This window comes from Channa argus, chromosome 1, assembly GCF_033026475.1.
Source record: "Channa argus isolate prfri chromosome 1, Channa argus male v1.0, whole genome shotgun sequence".
Classification (NCBI taxonomy): domain Eukaryota; kingdom Metazoa; phylum Chordata; class Actinopteri; order Anabantiformes; family Channidae; genus Channa; species Channa argus.
This window is the reverse complement of record NC_090197.1, coordinates 928932-948422: the sequence shown is the minus strand read 5'-3', so window position 1 is coordinate 948422 and position 19491 is coordinate 928932. Positions and strand designations below refer to the sequence as shown.

Sequence of the window (19491 nt, the reverse complement as noted above, 5' to 3'; positions counted from 1 at the left end):
TTACAATCATTCAAACTTCTGTGGCAGATAAAATGAAAAATAAAATGTCCCACTTCAAGTGAGTCAGTGCAACTTGCCTGTTATTGAAATATGAACATACTCAGCATAAAGTCTGATAGATTTGTAGAGAAAGACACAAAACATGCCCCAGTACTGCAGAAAAGAAAGCTAAAAAAAAACAAGTATTTAAACACTGCTGAACTTGTCTTGTCCAGATTTGTTCCTCATATATAAAGTTTCTCCCGAAATCGGGTTTTGTTTAATTCATTTAATGTCGCAGCTGTAAAGATGGAGCTTTTTATTCAAATATATTTAAGTATTTTATGTACTGCTGATAATGTCTGGATATTATACTGTATTTAGAGAAGTAACTAAAGTATGTAGTAGCAGAAAATGCACATATTATCACACTGATAAACATTTTGTACTTTTTGTGTTTACTTCAGTTTCTCACATCTTAATAAAGATACACACACACACACACACACACACACACACTTACACACACACTTCAGTTGACCAGTTCCATGTAAACACACCCGGCCTCTCTCCATCCTCTTCATAGGTCTCCCCACATCTCCATCATCACCTCCGTCTCCCAATGAGCTCTGGTCCATCGCTATAGCAACTGGTTGCCACGGGCGACGAGACACAGCCAGCACCAGCCAGCATCCTCCTCGCAGTTGTTGTCGAAGGCAGAGAGAGGGGAGAGAGAAGGCGCGGCGCGAGCAGAGCAGCAGAGGAAGACGCGCTGCCTCGCCAAAATAAAACCAACAGAAGAATCAAGAGTCCGGATCCTGCCGCTGACGACTGTTCCTGCCTCCACCTGTGGAGAGGAAACCGAGGCTGAGAGGATGCTGAGAACTTGTTCTTCCAAGAAAGTGTTGCTTCAGTGCTCGGCTGTGTCGGAGTGCAAGTGGTGACCCCGACGCTGAGACCACCGCCCCCTCCACCCCCTCACGCCGCGGCTACTGCTGCAGGGTGAGTCCCAACTTACCTTTTTTAAATTTCACGTCTGTCAGGGGTCCTGTGGGTCCAGACTGTCAGGGTTCAGGGTAGTGCAGGGAGGTGAGCTGTGGCGTGTGACGGGCGTGTGATGGCGTCTCCAAAACGCAGGAAACTCTGGTGGCTTCATGTTTGTGGCCCCAGGACATATGGTCTGCAATCAGAGTCTCTGTGGGGCTCAAAGTGTGAAAAATCCGGGATTTTAGTTTGTGCACAACAGGCCTCGTAGTCACACAGGTCTGAAATATCCTTTTGTAGCCTGTTGCAGACAGTAACGCTGCTTAAAAATACGTCTTTGTCCTGTTGAGACTCTGATGTTATGTAAAATCACATATGAACCTTCAATGAACAGATTTTCTATTTGGTCCAGGTCGTGTTTACTGATTCATGACAGTTTGAGGGATTATTTCTACACACAGCTCAGACAGAACTGTGATTTACGTCAATCAATGCACGCACCTGCTGAATAATCCTTGGTCATATCGTATCATGGTCTCATCATCATTCAGGTTTTTGTCCATAAAACAGGAGTGAAATTATTACTGTGTGATGGTCAAAGGTTTTTAAAGGTTTGTGGACCTGCAGACTGAACCATGAGTCTTTGAATCTTATAGACAGCAGCTGCAGTTCAAGGAGACATGTTGAGAATGTTTCATTTAAAATCATTTACACCAAAAAGTCTAAAGTGAGTATCTGTCCCTCGATGCAGAAAGTAAACTGTGATGTTTATGTGTCATCCTGGGTTCTGATCACATACCTGCTATTAATCACATTACTGTGTTTCACAGAGTGTAATATGATGTTTATTGGCCTGTAAGACAATAGAGACAATTCTCAGTACATATGATAAAATATTAAAGCTCATCATCTGCATATTCATCAGCTCTCAGTAATGAAGCTTATGTGACCACAGGAACAGATGGAATGAGTTCACGTCTCTGCAGCAGCTTTTACGACTACTGACACATACAATAAGATGTACTGTATGTAACAACAGCTCTGTGAAGTGTTTCAGATAAAGACAAAAGATTCAAATAACTTTATTGATCCCACGGGGAAGTTGTGTAATACCGTCGTTTATGTCCTATAAACAGCCGGATGAAATAAAACATTATGATCCTTACAACAGTGAAAAGCTGAGACAGAAGAGTGGAAGATAGAGTGAGGCAGAGGAGAAAAAAATGGCTGTAAGGTGAGGGACAGACAAGCTGAGGACAGGGACAATGATGTTTTCTTTCTGTAGGAAAAAGCAGGTTTTTCCTTAAACTTAGTGAATCAGCAGCTTGGGAAACAGACAGACGTGATCCTCCTGCAACACAAGTCCAGGTTTTATCACCTGATCCAGATCTGACTGTGTGTCCTGCAGAAGTGTGCGATTGTGTGGAGACGACGGCATCGCAGGTGAAGGTGTTAAAGCATGGTGACCGTAAACAGGAGGAAACTGCAACGGCGCTAAATCTGTCGACACATTTCATCCAAAAACTGTCCCGGCGTGGACTCAACGTGCTCAGCGTGGACCTAGGATGGAGGAAAGAAAGGAAAAAGAGAGAGGAGCCGTCAGAGTATTTATATCCACCTTCACTTATACTTAGATCCACTCTGCGTGTGAAGGTTATTTTTAATCACACAGTCTGACAGATTGGAAACTATAGAGAGACAGAAATATCCTCAGAGAGACACAAAGAGACTGAAATAAGTCCACTGTTATTATAAATGTAGAGACTTAAAATTAGCACAGAGACAAAATCAACCAAAAACAAATGTAAATTGACCTAAAGGGACTCAAAATTACCACAGCTGACCTAAGAGAGACTATGAAAGACTGCAAACGACTTCAGAGACACACAATACGACCGCAAAGCAGCCATTAAGAGACACAGTGGAGACAAGCAGCCAACTTGATGACAGATTGAATCAACCCAGGAGCCAAAACCATATTTCAACACAGAAAACTATGAGTGAGCTAAACCAGAGGTGGAGAAGAAGAAGGATGGGAGGAGGAAGGGATGTGGAGACAGTCCATCACTTCCTGTTATCAGAAGGATCTCATCAGCACATAGATGAAATAAAGGGAGGGACGTGTGGAGACGGAGACAAAAGGGAAACAGTCTAACGAATTCTTAGGAAACAGAGAACAAGAAGTCGTCATGAGACTCTGCCTTAATGTCTCAGTGTGAACCACTGAATCCGTGTCTGTTTCCATGGTTACACTGCAAATAGCATTTGACCAAAGTGGATTCAGCTTGTTTACCTTTTCTAAAATAACAAAGAGTAAAAATGGCTGCCGTTCATGTACGATTAACCTCTGTGTGCAGAACCTGCCTAAGAGTCCACACATTTTAAAGTTGTCTTTAGTTTCACAGTGATCAGGTGACCCCTGTCTCTGTATCCATGGCTACACAATGAAAACGAGCTGCTAAGAGTTCATTCTGCTTCCATTTGATACTGTTTTTAAGTATTTGACACTGTGAAGGGGACAGGGCCTCTGCAGACACGTTTATCTGAGTTCAGTTTGCTCTCAAACTGCAGAAGGATCAACACGTCCGTGTCCTCCCCTCGCTCTCTCTGTCCCCTGTGGCCAGGGATGGTCTCCCCACCCTCAGTCTACCTGCTGAAGGGACTTATTGACAAGCTGTCAGACATCACCGTGGCAACAATCACTCACTCTCGTTAGGAAATGGACAAAGGTTGTGTTGCTGCTGTTCAGATCGATGTGTTTACTGTCAGGACACAGTGTTTGTTCACATGTGATTAGGCTGATTAACATTCACACGGAAAACATGACGTCACTAAATGTCCACTGGATCGAGCTGTGTTGTGCACTGGTTATGCTTCAAATGCAGGTTATTTCTCTTTAGATTTGATTTTTAAATGATGAGTTTGTTGCCACGTTAACTCAGGGGAGGAAATGTCCTCATCACTGTGCTTCAGAATTTATGGATTTTCACATGTAGTTCAGACATTCAGAGGGTAACTCTTTTTTGTCTTCTCATGTCTCCATGATTGTGAGAGCTTTGGTCAGAGACACAAAGATAAACTGATTAGATTTTAGTGGTCTCTGTGACCTTACATCTATTCCGTTCACTCAAGGCAGTGGTCTTATTTTCTGGCACCAACATCTACATGGACTCATGGATAAGCTGATTAGATTTTAGTGATCAAAGGTTCATTCACATCGATTTCTAATGTTCAATTCAATTTTTCAATTCAACTTTATTTATATAGCGCCAATTCACAACAAAGTCATCTCAGGGCACTTTACAGAATAAAGTCAAGATTATAAAGATATATAAAGAGAACCCAACAATTCCCCCTGGAGCAAGCCATAGGCAACAGTGGAGAGGAAAAACTCCCTTTAATGGAAGAAACCTCCAGCAGAACCAGGCTCAGGGTGGACGGCCATCTGCCTCGACCGGTTGGGGTGAGTGGAAAGGGGAGAGAGAAAAGAACAGAGCAACAAAAAGCAACAACAAAACATCGGGCAGATTGGTAGGACCAGTAGCTGCACGCTGGAAGACACACAGCTTCAAAGCCGGGGGACACCTGCAGAAAGGGACAGAGAGAGGGGGACAGAGGAGGACAAAGACAACTACGGGAGAGAACACACAGAGTTAATGACATACAGTGGTGACAATTGCGGGGTGAGAGGAGAGGAGAGATGGTCAAGAGGAGGAAAGGAGCTCAGTGCATTGGGGGGTGGGTCCCCCAGCAGTCTAAGCCTATGGCAGCATAACTATAACTAACTATATGCTTTATTAAAAAGGAAGGTTTTAAGCCTAGACTTAAAAGTAGAGAGGGTGTCTGCTTCCCGAATCTGAACTGGGAGCTGGTTCCACAAGAGAGGAGCTTGATAGCTAAAGGCTTTACCTCCCATTCTACCTTTGGAAATTCTGAGAACCACAAGTAGGCCTGCATTCTGAGAGCGAAGTGGTCTACTGGGATGATATGGTGCTATGAGATCTTCTATATATGATGGAGCCTGACCATTCAGAGCTTTATATGTAAGAAGCAGGGTTTTAAATTCTATTCTACATTTAATGGGAAGCCAATGGAGAGAAGCTAGTGAAGGTGAAATATGATCTCTCTTGCTAGTTCCAGTCAGCACTCTTGCTGCAGCATTTTGGATTAATTGCAGGCTCTTTAGGGAGTTACTGGGGCATCCTGAAAGTAGGGAATTACAGTAGTCCAACCTAGAAGTAACAAATGCATGGACCAGTTTTTCGGCATCACTTTGAGACAGTATGCTCCTAATTTTGGCAATGTTCCGTAGGTGGAAGAAGGCTGTTCTAGAGATTTGTTTTATATGTGACTTAAAGGACAGATCCTGATCAAAAATAACTCCAAGGTTCCTTGCAGTAGTACTGGAGGCCAGACTTATGCCATCTAGGGTAACAATATGGTTGGACATCATATCTCTGAGATTTTTGGGCCCAAATACTATGACTTCAGTTTTGTCTGAGTTTAAAAGTAAAATAATAATAATGTAATGTTCACTTGGGACTCACGGATGAACTGATCGGAATCTGAGTCTGGACAGACAGGCAGGTAAACTGATTGGTCAGTAGACAGAAAGAACCACGACACCACAAACTTGTTTTTTTATTTTTCATTGGTTAGTTTTTCTCAAGCTGACATGAGTCACCACTGATCAGTATGACGAACACATCGGTCACGTCGGTCGAGCAGGAATATGCTTTGTTCACGCTCAAAGATCACTTTCTGCGCTCAGAGGTTGATAGATTTTTCTGTCTTCTGATTGGTTTTGCCTGCTAAGTCACCTGAGCAGCACCTGGGCAGCAGCTGTCTGAACTGGTTCTGACAGAAACATCGAGACAGCGAGGACATATTTATCTTTACATCTGTCTCCATTAAAACAGAGTGGAGCCGGCCACAGTCGTCTGGGTGGTAGCAGAGTCTGCAAACTGTGTCCAGCCATCATCTCTAATAGCCAACAGACCTGCATGTAATATTGGAGGCAAAGTAATCACCACCCCCTGACTCGTGCCATATGGTGATGATCCCTCCCCGTGAAAAGAAAATCACGATACAGATGATGGGGAAAGGCTGAGCCAAAAACCATGACGTCAGTCCCGACTGTGGACAACGGAGGGGCTAAGGAGCACGCACGACCACGACTGTCAAGCAAATGTTTGACTCTGAAACCATTTATTCTGTTCAGCATTTTATTCAGGCTTGTTACTGTTGAATTGTTCTATTCATCATCGATAGTTTTCAGAAGTTCACTTGTTCCAGGTTGTTGAAAGTGAATAAAAAGATGAGGATCATTTCGACCGCGTGCTGACGAGGAGCTGAAGCTGAGCAGGACAATCGTCTCCCTGCAGTTTGTCCACAGTCCCTCAGATCAGACTTCTGAAGTTATGATGCTGCAAATAAATGTGTCATAGCTGTAAAGTTTACATCACACACACACACACACACACACACACACACACAGACTGTCAGGTTGTCTGTACTCACCTCCTTCAAACTCTGCAGCTGAAACAGGAAGTGACCTCACCCCTCACACGTGGACAAAAGCTGCTTCACCTGGTTAAACGTGTCCATGCAGTGTAACAGAGCAGGAAGTGGAAACACACAGTTTAGAGTAAGAAGTGAGTGTGTGAACACACACACACAAAGCGAGGCAGTTAGTAATGGTCATTGATCTGTGGTCGTCTCTGGCTGTAATTGATCAGTGTTGCTGTCAGACCGATGTGAGTCACCCGGCGCCGGCTGGACGCCACACACACACATGCTGCTCTTTCTACAGAAGTGAGGACATTTGATGTAATGCACATAAATCCACACACACACACACACACATGATGTAATGTTAAGTGTAGTCAGTAGCTAAGAGTTATGTAAACTGGATGATAGTGAAGATTATACACAGATACTGTCTCTGCAGGACGGTGGACGAGTGGCGCTGAGCTACAATCTGTTTAACAGATGACTCTGTGTGTGTGTGTGTGTGTGTGTTGTCCAGCCCTCACAGCTTCTGATTCAGAGTTCAGGTTGGGGTTTGAGGGGGGTTGACATTTAGTTCTGAAACTGAAATTCAGTGTGTGTGTGGGTGTGTGTGGTTGTGTGTGGGTGTCTCACAACTATACTACGAGTAAATGTGTTCCGGTCTGACTCTGACTGTCTCATCAGCTCAGTTTTCACGGATCAGACTTAAACCTGGTCAGAACCTGAGTCTGGACTCTGGTTCAGGAACCAGCTTCGATGCTGAGGGACAGCCGGAGAGGTTTGGGGTCCATGTCGCTCTTCAGTGTGACCTTCTGCACCTTTTGTTTCAGTGGTTGATTCATAGTTCAGTCTGTTTCAGATTTGGTCCAGATTGGGGCTGTTTCTAGTTCTCGGAAACTGCAGCTTGGGGTTTTGGATGTGTAACCAAAAATGATTTTCACAGTTGACAAATATGTTCATTAATGCTGTGATTTGTTTTATAAAAGATAAAAAATGAGACAATCCTGTTTTTGAGTCACAGGAAAAACACCAACACTGAAGTAGATGAAACCATCCCTGTCTCAGTTATTCATGTTCGATCTGAACTCGTTATCAGCCGCATTGATGCAGTTTGCTGTGAACTGCTGGTTAAAGTGTTTCCACACCTGAGACGCCTGAGCCTGGATCAGCTCAAGACAAAGTGACGCCTCGTGTTTCTCTGAGCTCCTCTCGATGATCCGGAGCCGGCGCTCGCACCTCCACAGCGTTTAGCTGTCGTCTGTCACAAGCAGACAGAGATAAATCCCACTTTTCCCGACGGAGACCAGGAGAGTTCACGTGTCGACGATTTGGTGCCACACACTCACTAATCCACACTCACGCACATACACACACACACTGGTGTGTGTTATGTGCTAATCAGCCTGTGGTGTTATGGAGTGATACTGAGCAGCCACATGATGCTTTACTAGAAGCAGTTGGTGTGACAGTGTGTGTGTGGGTGTGGGTGCAGGAGGTGGAGGGGGATCTGTCACCTCACTAGCAGCATCTTTAGGCTGAGATGTCGCCTCCTGTTCTCAGATGTTTAGCAGTGAAATCAGTTTGTTTCCTGCTTCACTGACTGACTTTTGTCTCTTTGTTGCTTCTCTGTGGCTGCAGTGAGTTTGTGTTTCAGTGGTTTGGATCAGCTGCAGTGTGTTAGTGTGGAGCTCAGGCTCTACAGGTGTGGTTCTGACCCATGGATCTTACTTCAGGAGAACCACTTTGGTGGGCGGAGAGATGTGGCTTTGTCCTGCTCTAAGTGAAGCCGTCAGATGTGCGAGTGCTCACACAGAAAAACACAAAAACATCCTGTTTATTGTCGACACAGCTACAGAATGAAACTTTACTGATTTGTTAGTTTTGGAGAGACGCTCACTCTTCTAACGTTTTCTGTTTGATCAGCAGGTTCTGCTTACTGAAACCTGCCGAGCTGTGCAGAGTGTAGAGGAGTGTAACTGAGCAGAGTGGATGGACAGTGTCACCTGCATCATTATTCTCCTTCACTTTCTCTTGATGACATCACCTTGTTTTCAGTTTAAAACTAAACCAATAATAGAAACTACAAAAGATCAGAATTTGTTAAAAAACAGTGAAAGACACTTTATGTCGTGCTCTTCATCCCAAACACTGTGTTTACAAATTACTTCCCATGATGCAGATCAGCGTCACACTGATTTTTTTCTTAGCGCCTTAAAAACATAATGTTGAACCTCAGTTTAAGGATTCAGTAGGAAATAAAGAGTCAGATCCGCTCAGTAAAGATGTGAGAACACATATATTCATACATCAGAGGTCAGGAAGAGCAAATGCACACAGAGAAGTGTACAGCACACACACACAGGTTTTCTACACAAAAGTGTCTCAGTGTCTCACTAAGGACTGTCTCTGCTCAATAACCTTTCTGTTTGTGATGTGATAAAGATCATAAAGTTACTACTGTGGTGTGTGTGTGTGTTACTCAGCCAGCTCGGTGCAGTGCTGGTGTTGGACCTCCTCATGTTTTCCTAACCAGGACTGGGAGATCAGTCCATCTGCAGCTATTCTCTCCTGTCTGCATACAGAACTTTTTCTTTAAACTTTCTTCTACACTAATGCATTAGATACTGGACTTGTCCTCTCTGTCTCACCTTCACTCTGCTCCATGTTTGTTCGTGTTGTCTCCGTGGACATGTCCTGTCTGAAAAGACAAAAGCCTCACTGTATCTTGTCCAAAGGATGACACACATTGTTGTAAAGAGGATTTTCTACACAAAAGACAAAGTGGGTTTTTTTGTAAATGCAGAATGAATGAGTGTCTCTCTGTCACGAGGACACAAAGATCAAATGATAAGTTTCCTCTTTTGGATGAAAGACTGAGAGCTAATTTGTTTTAAGGCTCTTATCAGAGCCCAACGCTCAGAAATGTTCAGGTCACTGCGAGGAAAATTGGAAAATATTCATCAGTTTTGCTTCGAAAATGACAAATGCTGATTGGAAGCAAATGATCAAAGTAGATTTTTCTTCGTGCTGATCATCTAATCCTGGCAGCTCTCGGCTGTGTGCTGACACCCAGTGCTAACGATGGAGTCTGATACTGCAACAGGAGTTTTATTAAACCTAACCCCTGTCAGGCATCAGTTCACCACATCACTTTGTTTCCCCAGCATGCATCTCTGTGGCAACATTTAATGTTTTATTTTTACATTCATTTAAATGTGAACATTTTGGATTTATGATTTTTCATATGGGAGACAACTGGGTGTCATGTTTAGCTGGATGGAGTATGTGTGTGTGTGATGAAAAGTGAATTGATTTGCATGAATAAAACACCATCATTGCTCTGCTGTCAAATCCAAACTGAGACCCTGTGGAACTACATCATTTCTTAATTGAATTCTGTCTTGCATGAAAGCAGGACACACACACACACACACACACCTTCCAGCTGTGTGGAAACAGCAGAGCAGTAAACTGACAGCATGAAGAATCCAGAGTTTTGTTTCTTGTTTTGAATCACGTCTCAGTTTCTTCCCGAAATGGAAAATCAAACAGCAGCAAACTGTGACATCGACTCTTGGGATGGTTCCTGTTCACACTGAGCGCAGGGTTCAAACTGTGTGTGTGAACCCACGGCTAACAGGAGTCAGGAGGAGGTGAACCTGGAGTTGCTCAGTAGAAGCAGGTGATGCAGCAGGACAATTAGCTCAGACCTTAATCAACAGAGAAGCTGTGGAACGAGATCATAGAGATGCAGGCACCAGACCAGAAAAGGTCTTTAAATCCAAGGGTGTTGGACCCTTGGTTGTGTTTACTGACACATTTTCCAGTTAAAACCATAAAAACCTGATCGATCCACAGGAGTCATAGACTTTTAATGACCCCTGAAAACCAGTGAGTATTAATCCAGGTGGTTGTGTGTGTGTTTGGTCTTCGGTCTTCAGAGCCTTAAGGCAGAAACTCTCATTGATCCAGACTCTGGTTTTATCTTTTAGTGTGTCAGAGGCCTCAAGGTCCTGATCCAGCTGCTGGATGTCATTGAAAGGCTCTGGAAAAGCTGTAAATTATCTGGATTTAAGTTCCTGGAAAACACCTGTATTGTCTGTTTTAAGGTTCTGCTGTTGCTGATGTTCCCCTCAGAATTTAAACGTCCTGTCGCATCAACCTTTGCCTCAGATGCTTTCATTATTTTTCCTGCTGCCAGTTGTAGGTTTGTTTCAGTGATTGAAAACACCAGAAAAAAATCATTAATAAAACTAAATCAAAGCCCAAAAAACTCTTATTAAACCAAAGAGCTGGTGATTTTGACCTTTTTTGACTCCTTTTCATAAATATTCAGTTTATATTTTAAGTCACACAACAGGCCAGACTCTGGCTCCATCACCCTGCTCCTGCTGCAATGTAACATATAACATAGATCAAGTCACATATTCTCTGTACTGCTCTGTTTGCCACATCACATTAGCTCTGGACAGGTGTTAGCTTTAGCTCAGCTGTCCCTGGTGTGACATGACACATCGCTTGCTTTCCATGAGCTTTAAATAATTTAAAAACACTGTGGAGTTCACGACTTAGACAGCACAGCAGGGCCCCCGCTATCTCCTGATCCCCCTCAAGGCTCTTTTTTTAATCACACCAACCATTAAAGATCAATACATTAATTACGTGTTATATTCACAGTTGTTATTAAGCTACTATTTAACACTTCCTGCCGCTTTTCACATTAAAAGCCTGCCAGCAACAGGAACTGTAATGCACGTTTAATGTGAGACGTCTTCACAAATGATGAATAATCACTGTAAGATCAGTGAAAAAGGCAGCAGCTAGAGACCAATAAGGTGACAGAAACTCAGAGGAGGCAGCAGACACAATTAAGACTGAGCCAACGTTAAAAGACAGCTGCTGATGTGAGGAGGTAGAAAATACAGCAACAGTCACGTCTGTCCTCACACAACAACAACAACTATTCATCATCTTTATCATCTCATCACAATCTGGAGCTGCAGACGTTTCTGAGTGTGTTTGTGTCAGACGCAGCCACAGAAGAATCAGTTTTATCTCCTAATGTAGAAAAGTGTGGAGGAGAGAGAGCGGAGCTGAAACTCTGAGATCAAACTGTACCAGCTCGTCTTCAGCTGCTCTCTCGAGGATGTTCGACATCTGACGGCGTCGATGCCTGAATCAAATGTTTACCTGCAGAGAGCAACACACACACACACACACACAGAGTGAGTGAGTGCTTAGCCTGAGGCAGTACTGAGGGTTTGGTTGGAGGATCAGAACCAGGCTGCTGCTGTTTGCATGTGAATCAGCTGCTGCAGCAGGTAAAAACCCTCTGCTTCCTGTTTGTGCTGCAGCACCAACTCACTACATGTTACAACTCATACACACACACACACACACACACACACTTGCAGTGTGTAACATCACAGCTGCCTCATGTGTAGGTTTAATGTGTTTTATTTTGGCGGTGTAGTTCTGAGCTGTGTTGACCAAGTTCAGTTTAAGACGGATTTAAATGATTTAGTTCATGTTTGTGACATGTTTAAATGAACAGTGTGGAGTCGTGAGCTACAGCAAATGCTCTGCTACAACTGGACGCTTGTTTTCTGACCTATTTGCTACAACCAGACTTAATTAACTGAACAAGTTGCAGAGCAATGGGATCAGCTTTTATCCCAGTTTGAATAAAATTGTAGGAATCAGCAGTGGTTCAGTGGGATGTTAGGATCTGATGTGATTCTCTTTCAGCAGCTGTAGCTGAACTGTGTCAGAAATGTGGATAAAGTTTTATTTGCACGAAAAGTGAAAAATATGAGGACGGTAAATGTCACTGACAGGAAATGACCCAGATTTATCGTCTCTGTGCTGAAAATGTCCAGGCTGTAAATAAATCTGACCGTTACTCTGTAGTTACAGAGTAAGGTCACTTACAGGTCACTAACAAATCCCACCTGTGGGTGTGACTCATAACCAGCTCGGGGTTTCTACATTTTAAAACTTTGGAATATCTTTAGTGTTGCACAACAGTTCAGGAGCATTTATTTTGTAAATAATCAGTCGCAGGTTGTTTTAATTCCCTCGTTGTAGTAAATTGCAGACACACAAACAATGATTCACCTGAAAAACTGTGAGATAGATTGTCCTTAATTTTTCCACAGTGTTTCTAATCAAAGAGGAGATTCAGTCTGAGAGGGAGGTTAAATCAAAAGCTTTATCTGGAGCATCAGATTTTAGGAGATAGTGGAGACACATTTAAGTCTCCCAGCTCTGCAGAAGCTTTCCTCTTTGTCTCCCACACAGACTGACATCCTCCTCCTCCGTCTCCCACTCTCACTCCTCCACTCCGCCTCCCACAGCATCAGGACTCCTCAGCGTGTCTTCTCTCCACCTCCAGCCCCGGTTAACATCTTATGCAACATATAGAAACAACGTTGATTTTAATGTTGTGTTTACTTCATAGAGGAGTCGCGGGAACATGCAGTTTTAAAACCATAGTGAACAATATGCTGTAGCTACAAATCTGAGCAGACGTGATGCACATATTTTTAGATTCAGTGTGACGTAATAATAGCTGAAAACCTTTAATAGTTTAACTTTTTTCAGTGTCACAGTAATTCACAGAGGGTTGTCTGCACAGTGATCACAGATAATTCAGCAAATTCAATGTTTTTTTATAGCAGTTTATTATATTGCATTTTGTTTGCTTTCCATATTTTGTATGCGAGCATATATAAAGACAACTCTAAATAATTGTCATTGTCACATAATTTAATTTAAAATAATGTGTGCTGAGGTTTGTACAGTTTTGAAAATACATTAACTCAGAATAATGTAGATGCAAACAATGTTTCTACAATAATTCCTGCAGATGCAATAAGGGGTTTTGTTTTCTAGCTGCACTTTGATTTTCTGTGTTCTTTTGAAATGCAGCATAAATCTGCACAGTAGCTTTTGTTTAAGCAGTTAATTTATCTTTTCTAATTATAATAATTAACCATATTTCTTTTTTATTTGTAATTTCACTTTTCGTAGCCAAAGCAATTTTATTTATAAGGCACATTTTTTTTTGCATTGAGCCAAAAAACTTCTAGAATTACAAAAAATAAATAAATAATTAGAAAACAAAGCAAAATAAAAATTGCACAAAGCAGAAAAACATTGAAACATCTCACAGTCTGAGTCCAAACAGCAGAGCTGGTAAAATTAAAGAGCATTTAATAAAAGATGTGTCGGACAGGTCGGTCTGCAGCCTGAACTCTGCAGGCAGTTTGTTCTGAAGGCAGCTTCATCATGTTTAGTTTAAACTCTCAGAACGACCAGAGGACTGAGGGCTACAGACTCTACACACACACACACACACACAGCAGGATATACACACAGTAACACACACCTCTCTGCTTATCTGTGTTCCCAGTTTCAACCTGTTGCAGCAGAAGTGTGGGTGGTGAACTGACCCAACACAACAGTGTGTGTGTGTCTGTCCACACACTGATTTTCTTTTTAAGATCAGGGATTGAGCTCATGTTATGAACTTCAGGGGTAAAGTGATGAGGGTCAGAGCGATTCTGTAACCTTGTCAGATGAATGTGTGTGTGTATGTAAGACTAAATATTTACCACTAACATGTTTAACACCAGCCAGTCTTAATGTGTGTGTGTGTGTGTGTGCGTGTGTATGTGTGTGTGTCTGTGCGTGCACACGTGCTAGGGCTGCAGTGACCACAGTGGTTGCTGTGGTCACCATGGTTACTGAGGTCTGTGACTCTTTCTGCCTAGCGACGGATTAGTCTATGGAAGTTAGCAGCCGTCGCCATGGCAATGCTGCACCTGATGTAATATCGCCATTTGTCAACCAAGGGTTTTTATCAGAATGTCCAGCTTGTTTTAGGCTTTTTATTCAGCCAGTCAGAGTCGGTGTAAGTGGTGGGGGACAGCGTCCAAATAACCGAGCTGACAGCGAATGTGTCATCAGTGCAGCAGACGCTGCTGTGATCAAATTGCATTGAAGTGAGCGGGAAAACCGCCAAAGTATCTCCACTGATCCAACAGGTTCAGGTTCACCAAAACACAACACTTCTCCACAGCAAATTGAGGTTCCACTCTAGGGCGAGTCGTTGATCGCTTTATGATGATCGTTACACAACATGACAGATGATAGTTAGAAAATAGGTGTGTGACGTCACCGTATGAAGCAATTTGTTTTTATTTTATTTGTCTTGTAACTTGTGGACGTGGAGTCGTTCCCCCGGCATCAAATGGTGTCACTCCTGAAGCGTCCAATAGGAACCTCAAAGGGTACCTGTGGCATCAATATCATACACCAAAGGATGTCAAAATGTGGCATTAGGAAGCGTCTTTATCTGACGGGATGAAACTCACAGCTCTCTTTTTACACATCCATGATCACGTGTGTTTTCAATGAGGAATCATTAAAAGCCCTTTTTGGTGCTACAATGAATGGCAGCATTCAGGATTCACTGAAAAACAGGATTTATGAGAAAGAAGTGTTTGGGGAAGTTGGTAAGAAGCTAGTTAAGATAATCTGTCACGTGTTCGCCGGCACCAAACCTCACCACCAAAGTAAATCTAAATATAAACTGTATTTTAACTGAATTTCCAGCAATGCACTAATTTAAACACAAAAGTTTGAGGGTCTGAATGAATCTCAACAAGGCCACAACCAATGTCTTTGTGTGTGAAATCCGTGGAGTGACCCTTTAATGCCACTGTTAGCGGCTCTTTACTTCACAGTCAAACTGTGGCAGAGACACTTTCACACCTTTTTATCTGACACTTTGAAACAGAGTGAAGAAGAAAAGCGAGTTCAGTGACGGAGCTCTGACCTCTGTCGAGTTTCAGACCTCTCCCCAAACTTTTTACATTTCTTTGATTTTACGGAGATGGCTCTTCAAAGGTTTCAGGCCGGCTCCCTCTGATGACTTTTCACAGTGAGAGTGACACCTCCGAGGTTAGTGTGATAGTTTCCATCAAATCTAATTACTTTTTTCAGTTTTCACTCATTTTCTGAGGCAGCAGCTGGATCCTGGAGGGACTCTGGGACTTTATTCCTCACATTATACAGTACAGTAGAACAAATCACTGAGTGTGTGTGTGCGTTACCCTACGACAATGATGGATCCCCTCAAAAAGACTTCTAATTAATCTCCAAATAATAACTGAAGATAAACAGGGGTTTTAAGGGATTAATTTCACTCCAGGCTCGACGGAAACACACGAGCTGCATTTTAAAACTCTAAAGGAAGGTTTTTCTTCTGCACAACTTCAGAAACTGGAGCTGAACAGAATAGAAATGTAGAGGAAGACTGGCAGTGAAATATTAAAAAGGATGGGAGGAGAGAGTTTAACGGTGCAGACTCAGCAAATCCTCCACGGACGTTCTGCAGTCGACTCGCTGTCCTTGTTAAAACTGATCAGAACCAGAGTGATGTGCTGCATGTGAAGTGATGTTTCACCAGATCTCACACTTTACATTTTACTTAAACAGACCAAGTGTCACATCATGTAAATACTCTGCCTGCAGGCATTAAAGCCCATTATCACTAAGTTCTGATTAACTACCAGAGTCATGGTGGACAATTCATCATGCCAAACTATGTAAACTGCTACGAGTTTCCTCCTGATAGAGGGAACAACAGAGCTAACGTCCTCTAACCTTAATTAAGTACTGATCCAAACCCTGACCTGTCCCAAATCTAATCATGGTGGTTTTGTCTGGTCTCATGCCAAAGTTGTGGCATTATTCATGAGATACTCCCAGGCGTCATTTTTGTCGATTAATTTTTGATAATTTTTCAGGGAACCCAGAAATCCTAAATTTTAGACTATAGGGCACTGACTGTAAAAATAACTGACTAATCACTTCATGGTGACACTTCCTCTCGAGAGTAAGTCCAAAGCAACCTGTGATTTAGTGAATTTAATATTGTAATTACTTTTACATTGATACATAAAACCCCACATGTCTCTGCTCATCTGTGTGGGGAAAGATGATTTTCAACTTTCTGGTTTCACAAAACTGAGCCTCTTCCTGAAAAAAGTCAAAAAAGACAGAATGTGAAGCCAATTAAGTTTGGCTTTCATCTGCACGTGGGAAGCGAATGAAGAGCTTCTTTCCAGAACGAAGTGTTAAAAACAAATGGCTCCCACTGTCCCACCCACAGCCTGCTGGCACGAGAATAACGCAGAGGAAACAGAAAGTGAAGACTTTAACTTATGAAACACCTCGGCTTTATGATGACAAAAATATCCTAACAAATGCTGCAGAGAAAAACCGTTGATGAACACTTTTGTTCACAGTGGAGCCACAAAACATACTGGGTAGATGTGCTGGTGAGCTTTCCTCCGATCTGAGCTTCCAGGCCTTTATTTATTCTTCCTCTAATTGATCTGACAGTACAAACTTTGAGTTTTGAGAGCACATGTTCATTACAAAACCTACCTAGGTTTATACTCGTCTTACCGCTCTGGGGAGGTTGGCAGTGGGGGGTTTGTTGTTTTTTTTTTTTCTCTGTCTATGAGTTAAGTATAAAAGGGCAGAGCCTGAGGCTGACTCACAGTAACACGGTGGACTCCAGGAAGTGGCTGTGGATTAGTGTGTGATAGGCGGAGAAAGGTACGCACTGAATTGGTGGACTGGACTCAAGAAGCAAAATGTTTGGTGGCTCAGGCTGCTTAGCATTACATGTTGGCTAGCTTGGTGTTTAGCCTTGGTTGCATGTTAACAGGAGGCAGATGTTGAGGCCTGGTTGGTTTGTTGCAGTGATGGGGTAGTTATTGGCTGCTGGATTAATTAAGATAAAGTTTAGACAGCTAATTTTGAAATATTTGTGATTCAGGCAGCTGACTGCTTGTGTGCTAGCTTTAAGTGGCCTAGCTGCTGGTGCACATGGGGTAGCAAAAGAGGCTTGACTGGTTAGTTCGATGTGTTTTTAAGAGTGTGTGGGTGCAGGTGGTTCTGCTAAACTAGAACATATTCTTAGTGTTGTGGGTCCAGCTCAGTGTAACACCAGTTATTATTAGGACTCTGGATCCTGTAGACTTTCCTTCTTACACTAGGGTTTGTATTGGAGGCATGTGTTTCTTTCACTCAGAGAGGTTGATATCAGTGGTAGGTAGATTAGTGGGACAGTGATGGCAGCTGGCTCTCTAATGGACTTTCCTATCGAGCCAATGTAGATTAACCTGAGCATATGCAGCACAGATATTGGGCCGAGGCATCCTGCCAACTATCTGTGCTTATTTTGAGTGAGGATACGGTTTTAAATTGTTTTAAGTGTGTGTGTGTGTGTCTGACCTAATAATCCTGTTTATTCATCAAAGTGCTGCCTCATGCTGTGTTTTATAACTGTCATTGCTGTATTGTGAATGTATAGAATTCTACTGTTTTTAATATTTTGTATATATCCCACTTCATGTCATCATTATATTCAATGTTTTGGTGGTTTTTACTGTAATATTGCTGCTTTTATAAAAAGCTAGAAGGACCTAAGACTGATTTCCAGTATGACTGGCTGATTTGTAGGTGGAAGAATTTGTGTTAATGCTGAAACAGATCGTACACTGTCAAACAGAAAGCAGACATTGATGTTAACCTGACAAAGTCTCTTACACCTCACAATAAACGTCTAAGACAAACTATCCCGAAAACAGAGGAATCGAACCAAACCCAGCCCATGGAATTATATCACCAATAGAAGATCCAAGACCCATGCAGGGGGCAACACCCTGGATCTCACAGTAAGAGACGGGGTTTGATTGTGAAATATTGTTTAAAAGAACTATGTATGAGTAAGTTGAGCATTAAGGAAGTATTTCCATGACAACGTGCACCAATAATGCAGTTGATTCTATTGAAGTGAAATCAGTTATATTGTACTGACTTTAAAAGTCATAAAGGGGTTTAAAGGATTTAAAAAGTAACGTGTAATTGGTCTTTGTCGCACTGCTGTAATGTGTGTCATGCTGTAATGAGGATGTACCAGGGAGGCCGTGCAGAGAAAAAGAAAGTACCTTGACCAAAATAGAATATTGGATCATAGCAATTAACAAATCTGTGTAGTGTGAACTCTGAACGGGGGGGACATGGCCTAATGTTGTTAGGATTGGATAAAGTTAGACTTTTGGAGGTTTTAGCTTTATGCCACAAGCTAATCACACCATCTGTAATGCTGCCTGTATGGTAACTGACAAGGTTCACATGCATGAAGAATATTTACGCCACCAGAACGATGCCCCATGATCTGCCTGACCTTTTATCATTTTAAATACTTTTACGGATGTGAAAGCTTTTAACATCTGGCAGTTATATTAAAGGTTTCCTGGCTTTAATTTTAGCTTTATACGGTTTCCTTTAAAGTGTCTGTAGTCTTTCTTTGTTGATGTAATGGAAATCATGTCTGGCTGTTCCTATAAGAAGAAGGCTGCCGTTAGTGTCTGTAGATGCACGTCTGTGAAGAGGCGGCAGGGAGAACATTGAGATGACTGTAGTTAATAGCTGGACCAGCTTCTTCACCTCAGCCTAAAGGAAAACCTGTTCTGTTCAACCTCATGCACCAGGGTGCAAAACACCAAAGGGTGTTTAGTTCAAATAATAACATCACATAATGTTTCCTTTGTATTAAACCTTCTGTGTCTTTACCAGTTTTCCTTTTTTTTTCTGTTTTCTTTCAGGCCTCTTTTCTCTGACACAACCTCCTGCTGTAAAGATCATGTCCTCTTGTTGATGGGACAGAAGACCGGATTAATCTGAATCCACCCATTAGTCTTCATCCCAACATGGCTGACGACCTCTACAGCAGCACCTTCTCTGCTTCTGAATCAGACTTTTCTTCCTCCTCCTCTTCCTCTTTGGCATCCGCATCCTTTCTCACATTAGAGCAAAGGGCGGCCTTCGTCTTTGTACTCATTCTGTTCATCTTTCTGGGCCTACTGATCGTCCGTTGTTTCCGGATCCTTTTGGACCCTTATCGGAGCATGCCGTCCTCCACCTGGACGGACT

The 19491-nt window shown here is 42.5% G+C and overlaps 1 long non-coding RNA gene across 1 annotated transcript; it reads left to right on the top strand.

Annotated features, from left to right (window-relative positions):
* The first annotated feature begins 515 nt into the window (after positions 1-515).
* LOC137125682 (uncharacterized) lies at positions 516-19263 on the top strand. The gene is made up of 3 exons (XR_010914186.1): positions 516-981; positions 10467-10583; positions 19164-19263. It is a non-coding gene; the product is annotated as an uncharacterized lncRNA (long non-coding RNA).
* Positions 19264-19491: the final 228 nt, after the last annotated feature.